Here is a 21,882-nt window from a genome sequence, read left to right as displayed (position 1 = left end):
TTAACGATGAGTGAAGTTATTCAACAAAGAAGTTCTATTAAATTTTGTGTGGGCGATCAAATTTTTGTTGGTGAAATGTTCAAAATTTTGGAAAAGTCCTTCAGTGACAGTTATTTGACGCGAGCAACTGTATTTTATTGTTACATTTCATTCAAAGCGGGTCGAAAATGCGTTGACCATGAGCATCAACTAAAGACCAGCAAGTCAATAAGATAATGGAATTGGTGCTTGAGAATCGCCTAGAGTGCGAGATTTTTGTGGCGCCGTAGGAATATCGAAAGGATCAGTTAAAACTAGTATTTTGGAAGAATATTCAAGTCTAAGAAAAGTGAAAGCACAATTGATTCCAAAATCATAACATTTTTTCGCAAAACCAAGTCACGTTTATGTCTGTGAAACAATGTTTTCCGATTACCAGGAGTCATGAAACGTATTAATGCTGGCGATGAGTTTTGGAACTATGCTTACGATCCGGAAACAATCGGCGGAATATCGTGACACAGCTGAGCCAAAGCCGAAAAAACCACGTCAAAAGTTTACGTTGACAGTTTTCTGCGATTTTCGAGGTGTGGTGCATTCCGAATTGCTTCCGACTGGAATTTTCAACAAGAAATGCTATTTGAGTGTTATGCCTCATTTAATTATTTAAATTTTCTTAATTTTTAATTAATTATTTAGGTTCGGTTTTAGTAAAAAATTATATAATTTTTAGTTGTACTTTATTTTATTGTTGTTTGTTGAAGTACTAATAAAGTGTTATAATTATGTTAACTAATTTTTTTAGTTGTTGTTATATATTATTAATTAGTTATAGTTTAACATTAATATATTTTATTTTTATTTAATGAAGCATTTATAAAGTATTTAATTAAATATTTAAAATTTAATTAATTTTTTTTTAATTAATTAGGTAAAATTTTGGTTACACTACATAATTTTAATTAAATATATTTTTATTTGTTTAAATGGGTAAATTTTTAATTAATTAATTTGTTTTTTTTAGTAAAAAATTATACTCATTAATTTTTGTTTTATACAATTATTTGTTTACTTAACTTTTAATTAAATATTATTTTAATTAATTAAATTTAGTTTCTTACGGTTTAATCTGTTTGCAGTATTTATGAAATCTTGGATTTCCTTTGTTTTATTTTATATTGGAATATTTTACACCTTTAGTTATTTTTAAGTTTTGAAAAATTTCACTTTCTTCTTAGAACTGGCTGTCCAATTTTTATGAAAAAAAAAAAACACAATACGCAAACTCATTACCAAAATCTATTCCTTACGCACCACAAAAACAATAATTTATAATATTTGTATTTTTTCACTGAAGGCCTAGCCAGAAAAACTTCAAAAACCGCCAAAACACCTCAGACAAATATTTATTTAAAATCCTCAAAACCCGCGCTCAATCCATGTTTTGAATATTTTAAGCAGCTTTCAATCAAAATTATAAACTTTTCGCATAGCAAAACTGTCCATTAACGGTAAACAAGCTATAAATTCATGCCACCAACTTCGTCAACCAACGAATTCTAATCAAATTGTAGTACTTTGATGCAACGTGTGTGCATAATAAAAAACAACAACAACAGCAACAACTACCGAAAAAGCAGCATTGAAATCCATAACCAATACAAGCATAGATAAATCCACGAAATTGCACAAATACACAAGCACTGACACACATACGAAACACAGCGGCAGTCAAGCGTTGCAAAAATGCAAATGTGTGCGAGTGTGTGTGTGTGCATGTAGATATAATCGCATATGCACGACATGAAAACATGAAGGCTGTGACGTTTATAATATCCTTGTATGCATGACGTAGCTGATGACGCTGCTGCCGCTCGACCAGCAAGGATGGAAGCAGCATGCAATTGCAGCTGCAGCAAAGGTTGCCGTTTGCCGTTGCAGCAGCAAGGTGGCTAGGCTTTGTTGTGCGTTGCTGATTTTTTTTTTTTGTTTTTCAGTTTTTTTGTTGCTTTATGTACTTTTTGTTGTTTGCAGGTTTTTTTGTTCTTGTTACTATTGTAATTGGTTTTTGGGCTGAAAAATATCTCTTTGATGACTGGAAAGATTCATTTTATTTTGGGCGAAAAGCAAAGTGAAAGTCGTAAAATTTTGTAGTTTTATTTATAAATTGTGTTTTGTTGAGCCTCTTTTGAGCTTCTTTCCTAAAGATTGCTATTATTATTGCATTCGCACGGTTAATAATGTTTTTGTTATGTTTTTTTGGTTGAATTTGATTTTTGATAAAATAATAAAATTTTTGAACACATTACTTCCTTTTTGTATTAAATTTGTAATAATTAATATTTTCGTGGAGCGATTTGTTTTTAATTTTATTTAATGAAAACCTATGAGAAAGCTCATAGTTAAAGAAACCTTATCTTTATCAGCTTTTGTTTAAAAAAAAATTTTAAAGTGATTAAAAGCTTTCGGAACATACTGCTGAAGCCTTCAAATACAATATAATTGTTGTAGTAACATACTTATTTTTCACTTCCGAATTTTGAGGTATAAAATAGTTTCCAAAAAAAAATTTCGAAAAAAACTTTCGAAACAAAGTTCAAAAAAAATTTCGAAAATAAATGTTCGAAAAAACATATTCGATAAAAAAACATAATTAAAAAAAAATTTAACAAATTTTCGAAATCTTTTTTTTTATAAATTTTCGAATTTTTTTTTAACACATTAACCGCTTTTCATATTAGTTTTCAATTATTGCTATTTTTGCATTGAGAAAATTTTTTGTTAAATTTAATTTTAAGCAAACTTTTTCAAACTTTTGTTAAATATTTGTTTATAAAGTAATTCAAAATTATACTGAAATGATCAAATATTAATTTTTGAGCAAAGTATTAATATTTTATTTATTGAGTGGCATTATTATGAGACATTTATTTCAGCACAATAATATTTTTTTAATATTTTTCTTCATTTTAATTTATTTTCAATAGTTTTTTCTTTCAGCAAAATATTTGGAGATTCAAATCTTATTTTTAGATATATTTTCAGAAGAATAAGCGCTGAACTTTCATTAGCAGGCCTTACTTATTTTTCTAAACTCGAGAATTTTTTCGGAAGAAAGATAAAACTATTTTTCGTAATATTCTGATACATTTCAAGGCTTATTAAAGCGGTTGTTTTCGCACGAAAAGTTTGATTGAAGACAAAACTTATTTCGATTTATTAAATTTTGCAAAATATTGTTCATAAAATCAAGTTTTTATATTCATGAATCAAGAAGAAAGCTATATAAATTTGGATTCAATATTTTTACACTAAATTTTGTTCGTTTTTTACTCAAAATTCCTTCTCCAAGACTTTAAGGCCAAATTTTATTGAAGGCAAATCAAATTTTGATATTTTTAAATTATTTTATAAAATTTTAAATATTTTTATAAATTCACTTTTATATTTAAAGTCAAAAACTTGTATACTTTTTTCCATTTATTTACTTAAAGTCGTTCTTTTCAAAGCTTAAGGCGGTCAAATTTGACCAAATTTTATTGAAGGTGCAACGAATTTTTATTTTTTTTATTTTTTTTCTTATAAAATATGCAATTTATTTGATATCTCCTTTGTACTTAAAAAAACAAAAATATTTATATTGGCGTCCACAATTTTTTCTCACAAAATGTTTTCTTCTATCAATGCTTAACGCAGTTAGTTTTGGCCAAATTTTAGCGAAGGCAAAAACCATTTCGATTAATAATTTTTATTTTTATAAAATAAAAATATTATTTTCAAGTAAAAAAAAGATTTTAACTTTCAAATAATATTTTTTTTCCAATTCTCAAAAAAATTATAAAAATATGATTCCAAATTTTTTTCACCAAATTTTTTTCGATTTTCAAAAAAACTAATCAAATTTAATTCAATATTTTTATCACAAAATTTTTTCATTTCTCAGAAAAAAATATTAAAATTTTATACAAACTTTTTCAGTAAAATTTTTAAAAATTCTCAAAATTTGTTTTCAAACACTTTTCACTAAATTTTTTTTTGACGTTCACTAAAATTTTCGCAAGAAAACAACGTAAACGCTAACAATTTTGCTACCACAAACAACAAATCCAGCCAGTGTCTGATTTAACCTTTCGAAAATCCCAGAAACACTCCATATCCCCCCACTATTTTAGTTTTATATCGGCATTCGACTGCTTTTCCTTGCACAAAGTGTTATTTTTCATTATTTTCCATTATTATATTTTATTTTCACGATTTTCTACAAAACATTTTCCACAACAACAAATTCCACACCAGCAAAACTTTCGCTTATTTTCGCACCTCACACATTAAGACTTATTTATATTTTATTTTCGAAAATAGCGCGGCTAAATGTATGCAACAAAGCAACAACAAGCACACCAAATATTAAACAAACGGCAGTCAGAGCGGCAAGAACGAGCTCACATACACATATTTATATGTGTGCGCCTCTTGCAATAAACACACGCGCAAAATGATTGTCACAAACACATACACATATGCATATATGTTTATATCTGTGTTTTTCTGGCTTGCGCTTCACGTGTGCTCGCTAGCGCCTAAATGTAGGCAAATGGCATAAAAGTGTGTTATAAGTTGCTTGTTGTGTGCGCGGCCGCAGTCGCCGCTGCTCCTATTTCGCAAGCACAAACATACATACACATGCCAGCAACCGTTGTGCCGTTATTCGCAAAAAGTGTTTGTCTTCATATGGCTCCTTAACAAATGCGCGCATACACACATGCACACTTGTATGGCCCAACACATATGCATGTCTGTTTGTGTGTGTTATTTATGTTAAGTGCGTTTGCGTTGTTGTTTGCTGCTGTTTTCTCGCTTTTATTGTGATTTTTCGTCTTGCTGCCTTTTCGCCCAGCTGAAATGCAGTGCACCACCCCCTCGCCGCCACTCGCTACTCGTGCCCTACTCACGGCTTGCTTGCCTGTCAGCCTAGCACCCTTGTTGTTGTTGTTATTGTTGTTTTTTTTAGTTTTGCAGCATATAAGGCGTTCCTGCACAAGCACGCCAGCAGCGTACAAGCACACACACATGCATATACACTAACACATTTACACATATGCCAATGTATATGTGTGTGTGCCCGTATTTTTGCTGCTGCTCGCTTCTTTATCTTGTTTTGTTGCTTCTGCTTTAATTCTTATTCGCATTACAATTTACTGTGCCACGCTTGCTGCGGGCGTTGCGTTGTTGTTGTTTTTCAAATCACCATTTATTTTTCTCGTTTTTTTCCAGCAATTTGTTATTTTTGTTGTTGTTGCTAGTATTTCCAGCGAGTGTTTTTCTTCTCGTTATATTTCACGCCTGCCTGCCGCTCGGTTTTGCCCGTTTTATTTGCCTCAAATTCGCCTAGTTCGTGTTTACTTCTTCCTTTTTACGCTTTTCGGTTTTATTTTTTATTTTTTACTTTTTACTTTTTACTCTTTTCCCTTAAAATTTTTTCTTTTACTCTTTCGCTTCTCGCTTTATATTTTTTACTTTTGTTTTTATTGTTGTTTTCTTTATTTTTGTTTTTGTTTTGGCATTTCTATTTGCTGGCTGCTTTAGCAATGCCTTGTTGTTGTTGCTTTTATTTTCTTTATTACTGTGTTACTGTTGCTACTCCCCCCGTCGGCCCACAGCAGCGCTCCCGCGACGCAACTTTCCTGCTTCTTCTTCTTCTTCTTACACTTTTCGCTGGCTTCCTTGCCACCTTTTAATCCATCAATACGCCCCCGTTATAACTGCGTTATTTCACTGGTATTTATTTTTTTTTTGCTTTTTTGCACTCACACATACATGCATACACACACAGTTCGATTTCATTTGCTATTTTTTTGCCGTTTTTTTTTGATGCTGCGGGATTTCTTGCTCGCTGCCTTTAATTCGAAAAAAATTGTTTTGCAATTGACGTAGCTGCGACTGAAGTTATAACGGTAATTGCTAGCGCTGCCGCTGCTTTGCTGCTGCTGCTCGGCGCTTGCACTTTGTTTGTCAATATTTCCGTAGCGAATTTCTAACGGTTTTTCTCATAGACAACTAAATGTCAAATTGTTTTTGTAATGAAAATTTTGTTGTTATTAAATTTTTGTTGTAATTATTATTTTTTTTATAATTCACTACACTCGCGTGCACTTTTTCGCTGACAATAATATATTTTTCTCTATAATTTTGCTGCTTTTGCCAGCTTATCGTAATTTTCTGGCAACACTACACCAACAAAACACCAACCTTTTGATTTTGTTGCACACTTGTAAACATTTATTTCCATATTTTCTAACGACGACACATGTAAATTCACGGAATTTCGCACATCCCTGCACTTGCCACCGATTTATATTACATTTTTCTACTATATATATACAGATATATATATGTATATAGATATATAGCGTGATATATAGAGCGATGTATATATTTCACAGGAATTTCATGTTGTTGCTTTTGATTGCTATGTGTTTGCTTGCTTGTTGTATGCGCGTTCGGTACGCGCGTGTATGTGTTGTGCGTGTATATGTGTGTGCGTGTATGTGGGTAAATTTGATTTTTTTCACAGCGCGCGAATAGCTTCACTGATTGCTAGCTTCTGCTCTAAAACGTACACAGCACCCGACGACGTTCTCGTTATGACTGATTTTCACCACATGCATTCAAGCAAAACTCTGCTGCTCTGCTGCTCCTTTAGCAGCGCCTTAGCAGCGCGAACGGGCCACAGCATAGCACAGTCGTGCGCTGTGCTTCGCTTGCTCTCCACGCAGCCTGCGAAATCGGCGCATCCTAGCATCCATGCTCCATGGCAGCAGCAGTGTCGTTACTGTGCATGGTGCTTCGTGTGCATACTCGCTCGTTGGCAATTGGACACTTCGTTTTTAGTCGGCGTAATTCGTTGTAGCAGCTACATACAAGCACCTAGACATGCAAATGCTTTTAGCGACACTTCGTGAAAGCTGCTGTGCTTTCGTTGCGAATTTGCAACTTCGTAAGCGCTTCGTAGCTGCCGCTTGATTTTTAATTTCCGCGAAATCTGTACAGCAGACAAGTGTTATAAAGAGTAAAAAAAACAGATAATTTCTAAAAAGCTTGCGTGTCGTGAGTGCGTTGGAGAGCGCACAGTCTCCTCTACGCCACTCATTTATAACAGTTTTTCTGGCAAGCACGAAAGAGCGCGCTCTCATGTTGAAAGTAGTGAGAATATTATAATACTTTACACTCTTTGTTACCCAATCTCTTCCATCTTTTGCAATATTTTACACTCTTTTTTACTCAACCTCTCTTCAACTTGTTTAATACTCCACTCTCTTCTGCTCAATCCTTGCTCCCTTTTATGGTTTATTTACGTAAGCGTGTAAGCTCCGGGCATTGTAAACTTTCACGTCACGCGCCACTCTGCTGCTCTCCCTTTAGTTGGCCTTGCTCTGAGTTGCGTTTTCGCTTTTGTTTTCTATGCCTATTCAAGAATGAAAAGCCTTTGGGCGTGTTTGTAAATTTTGCGTGCTTTTACTCGTCACTTTGTGCTTGTGCTCTCTTCGTGCTGCTCTCGTTCAACGTAAAAGCTCGCTGTTGCCACAGTATGTCAAGTGAAAGTGAATTTGTGAAAGGTGAAAATATATGTTGGTTTGGTATTTGTTGTTGTTGGTCATGTTATTGCTGTTGTTTTTGTTGATGTTGTTGATGCTGCATTACCTACAAACACAGTTTTGTATGTATGTATGTGGAGCGTGATGTTGGTATGCATATAAGCTTTCGTATGAAATAACGTTGCTGAGCGGAGCTGGTGCTGCTGACATTTTTGGGCCCAAATGTTCACAATTTTTTTTGGTACTATCTTTTATATCTCAGAATGAAGGAAGAGAAAATTTTACCAAGTAAAGGCTGCTTCATTATTATGGGCTTTCGAACAAGGAAATTTCAACTATAGATGGTAAAAAACTACCTAAAAGTCACGCATCATTCTGAGACTACATGGCGTATGAGTAACATTTAGACAAATTGAAATTACCATACATACCATGTTCTGGCAAAATTATATTTTTTATATGACAGATATTCTATTAACAAAATCACTTCGTCATAGATAAAACTTATGCAAATGCTTAAATTTCGGGATACCGAAGAAAATATTTTTCGTTTTCGGGATTTCAAAAAATAATTTATAAATCTGGTACGAAAATTTCTCGAAGCCAAAAAAGAAATCAAATACTCGAAAAAAAAAAATTTGGAAATTTTCGGGATCCCGGTAAAAGTCTATTTCCGTTTCGGTATTTCGAAATATTATTTATCCATTACGGACCCAAAAAATCTAATTTAAATCTAGAGATTTTTTTTGGAATTTTCGGTATGTTCAAATATAATTTTAAAATCTGGTATGCATATTTCTCGAACCCAAAAAAGAAATTAAATTATCGAAAAAAATTGTTGGAAATTTCGGGATCCGAAAGACATCGTTTTCGGGCTTTCGAAAAGTACTTTGGAAATCAGATACGAAAATTCTGCGAACTTAAAAGAGGCATTAAAATCTCGAAATTTCGGTATCCCTAAGGAAATATTTTTAGTTTTCGGGATAAAAATCTTTTGGAAATCTGGTACGAAAATTTCTCGAATCTAACAGAAAAGTTTAAATCTCGAAAGATTTTGGGATTACGAAGAATGTACTTTACGTTGTCGGGATTCCAAAAACTACTTTAGCAATCAGGTAAGAAAAATTCTCGAACCCAAGCAAGAAATTAAATTATCGAAAAAAATTTTAGAAATTTCGGGATCCCGAAATAAATCTACTTCGTTTTCAGGATTTCGAAAAATAATGTGAAAATCCTGTTAAAAAGTTGTAGCGAAATTAAAGTAGACAATGAAAATTTGAAATTTTTTTTGAATATTTCGGGATCGCGAAGGAAATATGTAGTATTTGTAGTTTTCGTCATGCTGAAAAAAAATTTGAAACTCGGCTAGGAAAATTTCTTGCACCCAATTGAGAAATTTAAATCTCTAAGAATTTTTTGTGGAAATTTTGGGATCTTAGAAAAAATATTTTTAGCCTTTGGAATCCCGTAAAAAAATTTTGTAAAGCTAGTAAAAAAATTTATCGATCATAAAAAAGAAATTTAAATTTTGAAAGTTTTTTTCAGGAAATTTCGGGATCCCGAAGAAAATATTTTTGGACTTCGGGATTCCGCAAAATAATTAGGAAATTTCATTCCAAAATTTCGCGAAGTCAAGAGAAATTTTATTACTTTTTGGAAATTTCGGGATTTCGAGAACTTTAATATGACATAATCTGCTGTTTCAAATAAACAAATGCATATCTGTATGAATTTGCAGCTTATTATAGCAAAATAAATAAAAAAATCCAGCGCTTTTTATTACAGGTATCAGCTAGTTTTTCATGCCCAATTTTACAATGTGCTAATTTAAGCAAAAAAAATTCCCGAAATTCGTAAATAAATTAGCTAAAAAATTATTAGAGATGTATACATGTGCATATATCAGTGCACATAACAAAAGATGTCCATAGCAATCAGACTATGTCTAACTAAGTAAGTTTGCCTTGTGTCCTTGCGCCACATTCTGCGCCGCTGGGAATTTAAGCGAGAAATTTCAAACACTTTGTTTGTGCGCAAGAAAATATGCTGCTGACAGAATATACGCTGTGACTATTTACATTGAAATACTCTGAGGAAATTATTCAACTGTCAATCGAAGGTTTTACTGTGAGTCAAAATTTTGAGATTATTGAACACAGAATTGTCAATTGTAAGGAAAAGACGATGAAGTAGATATCATTGAGTAGACTAATGGGTTTTATTGGGTATACTAATAGGTATTATTAGGTATATTAATGGGTATACTAGTTGGTATTATTATTGTATATACTAATAGGTAATATTGGGTTTACTACTGGGTACCCAATAGGTATACTATTATTGAGCAAATATATTCTTCCGCCTTTACCACACTTTAATATTTCGAAAAATGTACCATCAGTGAGCAGTTTCGCGCCTATTTTCATAAAAACTATGTAATCGTCGCTTTTAATTTGACGTTAGTAACTTATAAACCTCAGTTATTGGTTATTGCCGTTAGCGTCGAAGTTTCAACTCTCTTGCGGTATGTTCTTGAATGTAATGTTGATGTAACTGAAAACGCAATTCATTGCAGCAATTGGTTTCCGCGCTAAAAAGTAGACTTAGAAAAAATTCAACCGCGAAATGCCATTCAAAGCGAGAAAACAGAAATGTAATTTGCAACAACAACAACAGCCGTAGCTGCGACCGCGCCGCCGTTATGGGAAACACTAGTGAGCCTTCACAACTTCCTTTTTTGCTACTGTTTCCGTTATGTCAATTTCAGTTCCTGTGCAGGGAAAAAATTGGCAATACGAGTGACAGAAAATGCATTTAAGTTTAAAGCTTTTGCTGGGATGTTTAACTTATTTTCATTATAGCTAAGAGTTGGATAAGTAAACATTTACGAATATAGTAATGAAAAATATTTTTCATTCTTTAATTTAAGTTTATTTTAAGCCGAAAAATTTTTCGGGATCCCGAAGAAAATCTATTTCGCTTTCGGGATTCCGAAAATACTTTGGAAACCCGGTATGCACATTTTTCAAACATAAAAAAACTTAAATCTTGAAAGATTTTTTAGAAAATTTTGGGATTCCGAAGAATATATGTACATTACGTTGTCGGGATTCCAAAAACTACTTTAGAAACCAAGTACGAAAATTTCTCGAACCCAAAAAAGAAATTAAATTATCGAAAACAAACTTTGGAAATTTCGGGATCCCGAAGGAAATCAATTTCGTTTTCGGGATTTCGAAAGATACTTTAAAAATTCTGTTAGGAAGTTGTAGCGAACTTAAAATAGACATTGAAAATTTTAACATTTCTTTGAATATTTTGGTATCGCGAAGGAAATATGTATTAAGCCGAAAAGTCATCCTTACTGCCAGGCACCTTTTGTCAGAGGTTCGTTTAGAAATCGTTTAAAGATCGGTTCAAATGAATCCAAACTTTTTCAAAAATAATCGCCGATTATGAAAGTGCATTAAATGTACATATTTTTATTTATTCATTAAATATTTTCTGGTTAAAAGTGGTGGTTATACTACTTTTTTGATACTAAAAGTTTTTAATTGTTTGATTTGAGATCATTTTAACCACTTAAAACCTGAAAATTTTGCCTTTTAGGGAGCTTGAATAATCCGGGGCGAAAATATGATGTTATTTCTAGCTGTCGCAATTTAGATTCGAAAACATGGGCCATAGTGCATACATTAGCGTGTCCATGACATTCGGGTATATTTAACCGAAACGTAACTAATATGTACCCAATAAAGAACCATAAATTCACCAGCATTTTTAAGAGTGTTGCTAAAGCATCTAACACTACTACAACTACAACAAAAAAGTACATTCGGTAACATTATGGTATACTTAACCGAAACATAACCGATATGTACCCGATCAAATATCACGAATTCAGCGGTATTGTATTATTACTACCAGCTGCAACATAGATTCGAGTTAAACTTTGAGAAAATGGATCACAGTGCGTACTTTACGTTAGCATGTCCATGATATTCGGGTATAGTTAACCGAAACATAACGGATATGTACCCGATCAAGAATTATCAATTCAGCAGCATTTTTTAAGACTACTGCGGGAGTAGTTAACACTACTAAACTACAACCGTGCCACGACATTTTGGTATTCATAACCGAAACATAACGGATATGTACCCTATCAGCAGCATTTTGAAAATCGTTTCGGGAGTAGCTAATACTGCTATAATTACAATGAAAAAGTGCATTCAGGTCTACTTAACTGAAACATAACGGATATGTATGCTTCTCAAGAACTTCATTTCCAAAATAATAAAAACAATATATTTTCAAATTACAACAGCTGCAACAACAAGCTAATTCACTAAGCGAAAGTTTGAGTTGTAGCGGACCCTTAATATACTTAGCACATAACAGTTAACAAATGCTTAATTTTCATTCAATATCGAAGAGTATGTAAGGTAACCGTAGACACAACCAACCACACACCAATTTCGAAAATGAACCGCAAAGCCAAAAATTAATCACACAGCCGAAAAGTAAAATATAATTAGTTTGTAACGACTACTTATTGCTTACGCATCTATGTATGTATGTTTGTGTGTTGCCACATTCCAATTGCAGAAAAAGTAAAATAACAACAACAAACTACACTATTTTCATACACACATACATATATATTGCATTACACCGCCAACCAAACGCTGGTGCGCCCCACCATTGTATGCCGTTGCACTTTAATCAAAGCTGAGTATTTATCCGCACACACACACACACACCCCCTCACACAAGCCGCACATTATGTGAATTTTATTCGTTTCCCGCATAGTGTTTGTAAATTCGATTATTTGCACAGCATCGACGATGCGTGCCACACCTTGTTTCCTGCGAAGGCTTACAACTCAATATGCATATGTCTGTATATATGTATGCCTATAAGTGTGCATACACACACTTTCATGTCTACAAGCAACAACTGATAATGTCAGGTGGGGCATTGCGAATTTAACGGTACTATGCCGAAGTCAACATATGCCTATGCGAATGCAAAAGCGGCGCAACTTCAAGTGCTCGACACTTTCAAATTTGTTGCATACGCACAGAGGAGCGTTGATGTTTTCGAAACCCCAGTCAGCGCCTCATAGCGCTAAGTGGGACTAAGCCCCTAATAGCAATCGAATAAATTGCATTTGTTGCTGCAAATCTAATGAATTAGCGCGAAAACCAATGAAGCATTGTGAGTGTGCGCAATACAATAAAACCACTGCCTCAGCTACCACTTGAAGCGTAGTTGGTATGGAGCAAGGTTGCGAACTAGGTTGCGGGAGAATTCTAATGTATTATGTTATCTGTTGCTTTTTCGAATAATTTAAATGGCAGTAAAATATGGTCTGACAATAAAATAAGAATTTGGAAGCAGTATAAAAATGTATAGACTGCGATTGAGTAAAGCCAAAATACGTGACACGCATATGAAGGTTCGAAGATCAGCTAAGGCATACACCTAGACAAGTTGTAAACCACACAAAGTAAAATTACAAATTTTGACAGATAAAAGTGATCTGAAATAATAAGAAAGGGTCTGATAACTAATATTTAACGTAAAAGAGTCTTGAATGCGTTATGAAATTGCCTACAACTCTCTTTTTGGAAGACCCTATACAATGAGCTCTTTGTAATCTGTGTAATCCCTATTGCTTTCTATCAATCACGAGAGCCTTTGAACAAGAAAACTAATCTTTTTTTGTTACAATTCGAGTACTATTTACTAACAAAAAATATTTATTAATAAGCTAAAATGAAATCTAAGAACTTTTAGATTCGAAAAAAACAGAAAAAAGGAAGAAGGGAGGTAGAAAGCCCCGAAGTATAGCAATAAGCCAACAGCAGATAATTTCTTCTCAATAAACAAATTAAAAATCTGAGCTGAAACGCTCTCAAATAACGAAAATTATTCGCTAATAGTAATTCAAAAAAAGTGAAGACTCTTTAAGTATAAAATAGAAATAGTTAGGCCTAGAAAGTAATATAGCAATGAAACGACCATGAAATTGGAGTTCAAATGTGAGCTGTTCCTTAGGTTCATATATTTTGAAGAAATCGCAGCTTTTAACAGCTCAAATCGATGAAGAAATTAACCCAAACTGGTGCCAAGAGAGAGTATGGCAAATGCGTATTTGGGTCACCAATCTGTCATACGCTAATGTGACGTCATAGTTTTGATAAAAAATATATCTAGAAGAAATTCTACAAAAAGAGCTTACTTGAGGGATTATATCTTTCTCTGAATTTCAATAAAATCGTGTTTTTATATATCGAATTTACGGTACAGCTCAAGCTCAAGCCTACGAACGGAACAAAGCCTTCAAAGAGGGCCGAGAGATCGTTGAAGACATGCCTCGTTTTGGACGATCTTCCACCTCTTCAACTGATGAAAATATTAAAATAGTGAAGGATATGGTGCTTGAAAATCGTCAGGCAAGTGTTAGAGAGATAGCAAGAGAGCTCGACATCTCGCGCGAGTTTGTTCAAATGACTTTGGTGGATATTTCGGGTATGAAATGTGTTCTTGCTCGACTCATCCTGATAAAGCTGAATTTTTTTTCCAAACAGAACACCGTAAACAGATATATTTGGACACACTTGATCGTACGATCCCAAATTCATCATCGGATGGAATCCTTTTCCAGTCAATCAAAGAGATAAAAAAAAATCGCTGAAGAAGCTGAAGGTCATCCCAAAAATTGCTTACGAAATTTTTTATGTTTCGAGGACCGGAAAAATAGTTGACATAACTGTAATACATTTAGTGGAGATAAATAAAACTTCAAACGAGGTTTTTCCGAAATGCTGTTTTCAGAGGCGGTAAGGAAGCTTCACCGAAATAGCTGGTCGTATATACCTGTAATTTATACACGTCCTTCTTAGTAATATTTGTCAGGTAATGATGGAAGAGTTCGAATTTTGACAACAATTTCGATTTTTCATAAAAATTTTGTCACTTTTGTGAAGATGCGCTTTGCCAAAAATAAAATCTTTGACTAATCCCTCGATCACCAGCTGTATTCATCTCTAGTAATAATAATTTTTTGTGATTTTTGGACTTGAGGCAATTTTAAGCGATAAAATTCGGCTCACCGCCAGACACATTTTCTCGGAGGTAACGCTGGGAACCGTCTACGAAATGAAGGTAGACCAAATTTTTCAAAATCATTCGATATATTAACTCTTTAGAGATATTATGATAGCACCTTTTTAAAGGACTTATGATTTCATCTTTAAAGGCCGGGCAATAGTGATTGATTACCCAAAAACGCAAATAAAATTCAAGTTGATCAACAGAACTGCTGTTATAAATCGGAAACTACTTTGTTAAGACTAGCCGTCATATACAACAAATTGTCTATATAAACACCTAAAGAGCGTTATTAAAAAATTCTGCGTAAATCGCTGGCATTATTATATACATATATATGTTATATATTGTATATAGAAATATGTATGTGTGCCTGTGTTCGATTGCAACATCGCTTGGTCGGCAGCTTCTGCTGCTCTTTTGTATGAGCATACTCGTATACGCACACACACACATACATATATAGAACTTGCAATGCAAGCGACGCAGCTATAGACACCACTACAAGCGGTCAAGGCCACTGGATCTACAACGCATATACACAAATATATTGCATTTGTAAGTAAATGTGTGTGCGTGCAGCAATGATTATATGCACTAAAGAATAAATATGAATTAATTTGTAATTATTATTTGGAATTGAGAAGTGAGAAGCTGGTATACTTATAAAAAAGTGTGATTTGCATAATTTTTTGCAAGAAAAATTACGAAAAAATATTGCAAAAATCAAAACGCATATCTAGCATTACACATATATATAAATATGTATGTAAAATATCATATGTAAGTTTGTATGTGTGCTCAATAAGCTTATGACGTCAGCGAGAAGCTGCAAAATCTGTCCAAATTTCTACTTCTTTATTGCCTACACATATCTACATACATATATACAAGCATTATATTTGCTTAGCAAGTGGTTGGCGGCCATAAGTGAGTGGAAGCGTGCAACTTGCGCGCTCGTGCGCTCTCTCACTCTCTCTTGCCTGCCTCTTGTTGTCTGCGGCCAGTGAAGAGTTGGTAAAAAGAGCGCAGTTTTCGTGATTTAATTTCGTATGGCCTAATATTGTCAACAGTGTACGTCTATTTGTAATTAACTAGGTAAGTATGTGTGTGTGTTCAAATCAGTGCCAGCGCCTATAGGTATGCTAGCAAATCAGTGTATGCGCCCATAGGTATGCTTGTAAATACTTGAAGCAATTGTGTGTGTCTTTAGGTTGCAATGAATTTTTATTTAATTATGCTGACCGAGATTACAACTGTATTATTATTAAATTATTGCCGCTACCCAGTAGGAAAAATTAAGTGGAAATGTTTATGGATGTTAGAGAATGCTTAAAAAGATTTATTTTATTGAGGAATGATGAATGTGATGGTATTTTTTGTATAGTGAGTGATACATAGCTATCACTATATAAGTATAACTGTTTTATGGAGATTTTTGTTTTGTAAGATATTTATTAATTTTTTAAAATATTATTTTTTAATTAATTTTTGTTTTTTAAATAATTTTTTTTAATTATTTTTTTTTTAACTATTTTCTTTCTTAATAAATTTTGTCTAAGTAATTTTCATAACAAAAAAAATTTTAATTTAAAAAAAGTATGTTAATTTGTCAATGTAAACAAACTACAATTTTTTTAAGGAACTTTTTTTTAGTAATATATTTTAATATTTTAATTAATTTCTTGTAATAATATTTTTTCATAATGGTTTTTTTTTAATAATTTTTATCAAAGAATTTTTTTTAATAAATTTTTTTTTTTTAATTTCTACTTTTAATAAAATTTTTATAAGTGAAAGTATATTCATTTGTCACTGTAAACAAACTCCAATTTTTTTGCAGTACTGTAACAATTATGTAACAATTCCGTTGTTGCATGAGATTGCATTTGGTGTGTGTCTTTGCTAAACTAATTTATGTCAGCCCACATGTAGGCAACGATTTCCAAATAACTAAATTTTAGGCTTTATTTCGAGCAATATTGAAGGAATACTGGCTAAAAGATAGAGACAAAGTTATTAGGCTATTGCTAGTGGTACATTTTCTCTACAGAACAGATATACAAGATTTCGTACCATCGTATCGGACTATAAAATATTTCTTTACTAAAGATTTTTTCTATATTTTTACAATGTTTAAAAAGCTGCATAATTTTGCATGAAATTTCCTTTCAAGAAAATTTCAAAAAAAAAACAAAAAAAAAATTATTGTTTGTGCAGATCCGAACTTTCCTTAGCTCAGCTTAGGCACCAATTTTTTTGAATACATGAAAAAATTTAAACAAAAAAAATATTTTCTGAAATCTGCTGTACCCTGCCAGTCAATAGCTGGACACCATTAACTTTTTATACTGAAATCTCAATAACATGCCAAAGTATTAGCCTTCGGCACAAGTTCATATTGAATTGTTGGCACACAATAATAACTGTACCGTTTCTTTTTTTGTTTTTGTTATTTTTTTCCCAGAAAATGGACAAACATGTCGTAAAAAAAATTTCTAGGTCAAAGCTTTTTCATTACTTAAGGCACAGAGATGAGCTAAATCGAGACGTATGCTGTGCCAGTGTGGGTATGTGGGTGACACAGGCGTAATATATTAATGCTCGGGTGAAAACAATTAAATTAGTGGGTTAGACGACATTGCTTGTGCTCAACCTACGGGCCGTAAGAAAACATACTTTCGCCAGCAGCTGGCGGTAATAAAAGGGTGTTTGCTGACGTCTGAGAGTGTGAAGAGAGGCAACTGGTTGATTTGTGGATTGAGATTGCATGCAGACATATTTAGGATATGTTATTAATAACGGTTTATACGCGTGACGTATGTGAGATTATTTGTTGGCACAGCTGATTGATAATCGTAAGGAAATGCAAATACCGTTATATACATATATACATATGTATAGTATTTGCAAAAATTAAATATATGCGAGCAGCTTGGGTATTCTAAAAATTGATGGCAGCTGCTGTCACAGGCCATATGACAGACCGTTAGAAGGTCAGCCGCAACTTGTTGTTGTATTAAAAATTATTTATTTTGTTTTCAATTTTTGCGAAGTATTTTTTATCATTTTTGAAACAAAAAAATGCTGATTTCAAAGAGTAAGCGAAGCAGGAATCTCTTACGCATGAAAATGCCGCTCCTTAGCGCTCTCGCGTTATAAGAGCAACCTTCAACACACGATTTATGTTTATTTATACGAAGTTTGTTGTGATTTGTAGGCGCGGCAAAGCCAGCAACAATGCAGTAGGGCGCCAAAATCAGTCACTTCGAATTGTAAAGCATAAATGCGGACCAGCTGTTGTTGCTGTACATATATAACGAGAGGTTTTTTGCTTTGCTAAACTGACGAGTAAGCAATAGCGAGTGATTAATTGCACGATTTAAGGCAACAATTATGAGCAGCAAGCGGTGAGGAGAGCAAATAAATTTAAATTGAGAGACAGGGAAGGAAAGAGTGAGAGATATAAAGAGTCAGAGAGCGTAAAGTAGTTTATAAGCATTTAGGAGAGCTTTAGCGCGCTATTAGCTATTGGCAGCCGAGGCAGAAATCACGAGCTGCTGTCCGTGTAAGGTTCGAACGCACGTCAGCAGGCTCCTGCAACCGCAACGGAGGTCACAAGCATACTGCCTTTGTTCGCATTGTGGTCGCACTGGCTGTCATACACTAAGCGCTGGCTGGTAGTAGGCCAATAGGCCAGCCAGCCGATCGTCTTCGAAATTTGATGTGTTTTCGACCCGCCAACTATACAGCCAGCCAAGCGCGCTGGCATGTGTTCGCCAGCGCTTTGTGTTTTGCAATTTTTTTCCCTCTGCTTTTGATAAATGCTTTGGAATTTGGCAGCTATTTTCGCTGCTGGTGCGGTTACTTTTTTGTTTGTTTTGTTGTTGTGTATGTCTGTCGTGTGCAGCGTTGGTGCTGGCTTCATAACAAATCTGCGAAAGCTTTAGCTTTAAGTTCAGTGTTTGTGCGCTTGAAAGCTTCGCGGCAGGCGCACCCTACAGTCACATTTTTTTTCTCATATCTTTCTTGTTTTCCTCTCATGCTGCTGCCATGCCACATTATTTTTGGCTGTGTGTCGCTTTCGGCTTGCTCTAATAAAGCTATTATATTTGACTGTCGGGTATTTTTAATGTTGACATACTTTCAGGCGCTTTGTTCATTATCAATTACGAAATTACCTCATAACAATCAGGCAGCGTTTGTTTTTTTTTTCCTTTATAACACACACATACATACAAACATATATGGATAGTCACACGCGATGCTTTCATTTGCTGTCTGCCTTTGTTGTTGGCTGCTGCCGTTGCCTACCACAACGAGGCATACTGTTGGGCGCGCTACCCAGTTATTCGCTGAGTTGTGGCCGCAAGGCACAGCCGTAAGCCACCAAACACTAGTAGCTGTTCGCTTGCGCAAATTTGCGAAACATAACACCCATCAAGTGAAAGTGTTATACCTTCGAAAAAAAAAAAATACTAAACAGCGCACACCACATTGCTTTTCCCCTAATGCTCGTCTTGCATGCATTAAAGGTTGTAGGAACTACGTAATGCTTACACTTGGACTGCGCTCTCTTCGTGGTGAATAAACATAAAAATGCACAATATTTTTAAACAATATTCTACAGCACTAAAAACTCGCGCTCTTCTTCAGCATATTATGGAAACATTTTCTAACCACGAGTTAGAGTTGAGCTCTTTGCTTTCGTTATAAAATTTAAAGGGAGTCATCAAGCAAATAATTACAATTTAAAGAGCGCATTTTAGAGCTTTTTAGGTTAGCTATACAAATTTGTAACATAAGCGTTCAGGTAAAACCATAATTTACCGGAGTATTTAGTAGCGCTATACAGTTAGTGCCAGTTATGTGCATGAAATTTTTATGGTGTCATAATAATAAAAATTTGACTGCTTCTAGCACTTAAATATTTAGTTGACTAACATTAAAATGATGAAGAACGACTTTGCTAGAAAGCACTACTTATTTTGATAATGCGGCAACGCATTATAATAGAATTTAGACCTCCTATATAGCATTGTGTTCGGTGTGTGTCTTTGCTAAGATAATTTGTGAGAGCCTAGATGTAGGCATCTATTTTTAAAATACTAGTTTTAATCGATATTTAGACCAATAAATCAGGAGGTAAGTTAAGAGGTACTGTTCTAACCCAGTCAATATGCAGGATTTTACTGTCCATACAATTTCATCCTTTCTCCTCCTGTATAGCATTATTGTTGGAATGTGTTTTTACTAGAATAATTTTTGTGAGCCTAGATATTGGAAAATATGACTAAAAACTTTAATTTTAAGCAATATTTGGACCCATGAAGCAAGGATAAAGAGTTTTTCCTGTAGTTTATCATTATGGTTGGTGTGTGTCTTTGCTAAGATTATTTGTGAGAGCCTAGATGTAGGCAACTATGTCTAAAATAATAAATTTTCAGAGGAATTTGCAACAATATTGAAAGATTAAAGAGCTAGAACAAGCAATAATCAGGCTTCTACACATAATTGGCCGTAAAATTTATGTGAGCATAGATATTGGAAAGTACATATAACTAAACTTAAATTTCAAGCAACACTTGGAACAATAGAGTAAGAGTAAATAGTTGGAACAACCAATATTCCAGATTCAATATATAGCGGTTCATACAAGTTCTTCCTCTCTCCTCCTGTATAGCAGTATGTGCGGTGTGCGTCTTCGCTAATATAATTTATGTGAGCCTAAATGGTGGTTCTAAAATATTAAATTTTAACCGGGATTTGCAAAAATAATGCAAGAGCTGGAAAATGTGGAGAAAACTTTATTCAGGATTCCACTCATAATTTATACAATCAATACAATTTCTTCCTTTCTCCTCATATATAGCATTATTGTTGGTGTGTGTCCCAGCTAAAATTTTGTGAGCCTAGATGTAGGCCTTAATTACTAAAATATTAAATTTTATGCAAGATTTGAAATAAGATTGCGAAAGCAAAGAGTTGAAACAAGCAATGTTAAGAATTCTACACAAAAATGCCTACGAAATTTCTTCTGTTCATAAAAATTTTTGCTTTATAATTTCATTATTTAGAAATGTTTATAAACATATTATTTTTCTACAGAGGATTATATGTTATTAAAGTTGCAATAGCAGAGATTTGGACTCTTTTATAATAAGGTAATATAAATACGCGGATTTTATTTGCTCAGAGAAGAAATATGTAGCAAATTTATTTAAAAATTCTATAGTAACTCTGCAGTCGTTATATGGAAAAAAGGCAGTTCAAGACAGTTAACAGAAACTTGAAATTAGTAATCAAGTTCAGAGCCTTCTTTGCCTCCTTTTACTAGTAAATTGGCTCCATGCATCCAAATTCAACAATTGGAAAAAGCGGCTTTTGATATGACTTGCTATGACGCCATAATTTTAAGCCTTTGTGCAAAAACTTAAACCTCAAGTATATATATACAATATATTTTTAATTTTCATAAATAATCACATTTTTGGCATACTTAAAGGAGCGCAGTCATCTTACAAGTGCTTCAAAACTGAACTTCAAAAGGTATAACCTCGAAATTTTGCTCCGCTCAACTTTCACTTTCATCCTACACAAGGTAACCAAGTAGCCTTTATTCAAGCAATTGAAGCAAATATTCCACGCGCAAGAGTAAAATGAAGCTTCATAATACAATTTGTTAGATTTGTAAAATGAAATGAAATTGATGTCAAAAAGATGGAAAAACTAATAAAAGGAAAAATGGCTGAAGTAAACGGCGAAGAATCAGCATCCGCCAACAGCACGCAGCATTAACTGCGGTCAGGTGGTGCAAGGTAGAGCTGAAGGAATGCCCTTCGACATAAAAAAAACACAACAATTCACACGCCAATCCAACACTAACAAACCTACAGATATATATGCACACAAAAACACACATTACAGGTTCACTGCGTACAGCGGAGTCGCGCACCTTTTACCTTCGCCTTCGTACTCGCTTCTGCCCACCACGTTGCTCGCAGCACATCCATCTGTCTAAGCGTGTAGACAGCCAGCGCTTTTTCACTTAAACGCCTCGAGGACCTCTACGCACACCTCTTTGTAGCTGGCAGCTGTACAGACCCCCTGCGTTGTGTGGCTGCGAGCGAGCGCCGAACTCCGCTTCAAGCTCCGGCGCGAGCGTTTAGTTTGTTTGCTTTTCGCATT

At 33.9% G+C, this 21,882-nt stretch overlaps 2 protein-coding genes across 7 annotated transcripts in view; both read right to left on the bottom strand.

Moving 5' to 3' along the window:
• The window catches only part of LOC105233520 (protein still life, isoforms C/SIF type 2), a 326,314-nt gene extending 319,412 nt beyond the window's left edge, over positions 1–6,902 (bottom strand). For 4 of the 6 annotated variants that reach the window (XM_049457989.1, XM_049457990.1, XM_049457991.1 and 1 more), the window contains exon 1: positions 5,228–6,894. The gene's annotated coding sequence lies outside the window, so the exon portion shown is untranslated. Of the gene's footprint in view, positions 1–5,227 lie in introns of all 6 variants that reach the window. The other 2 variants (XM_049457987.1, XM_049457988.1) reach the window with 2 other exon arrangements.
• LOC105234071 (protein still life, isoform SIF type 1) overlaps positions 1–21,882 on the bottom strand; it is a 282,702-nt gene that overhangs the window by 57,339 nt on the left and 203,481 nt on the right. The gene's annotated exons all lie outside the window — the stretch shown is intronic.

This window comes from Bactrocera dorsalis, chromosome 5, assembly GCF_023373825.1.
Source record: "Bactrocera dorsalis isolate Fly_Bdor chromosome 5, ASM2337382v1, whole genome shotgun sequence".
In the NCBI taxonomy this organism is placed as follows: Eukaryota; Metazoa; Arthropoda; class Insecta; order Diptera; family Tephritidae; genus Bactrocera; species Bactrocera dorsalis.
This window is presented reverse-complemented; position numbering and strand designations above follow the sequence as displayed.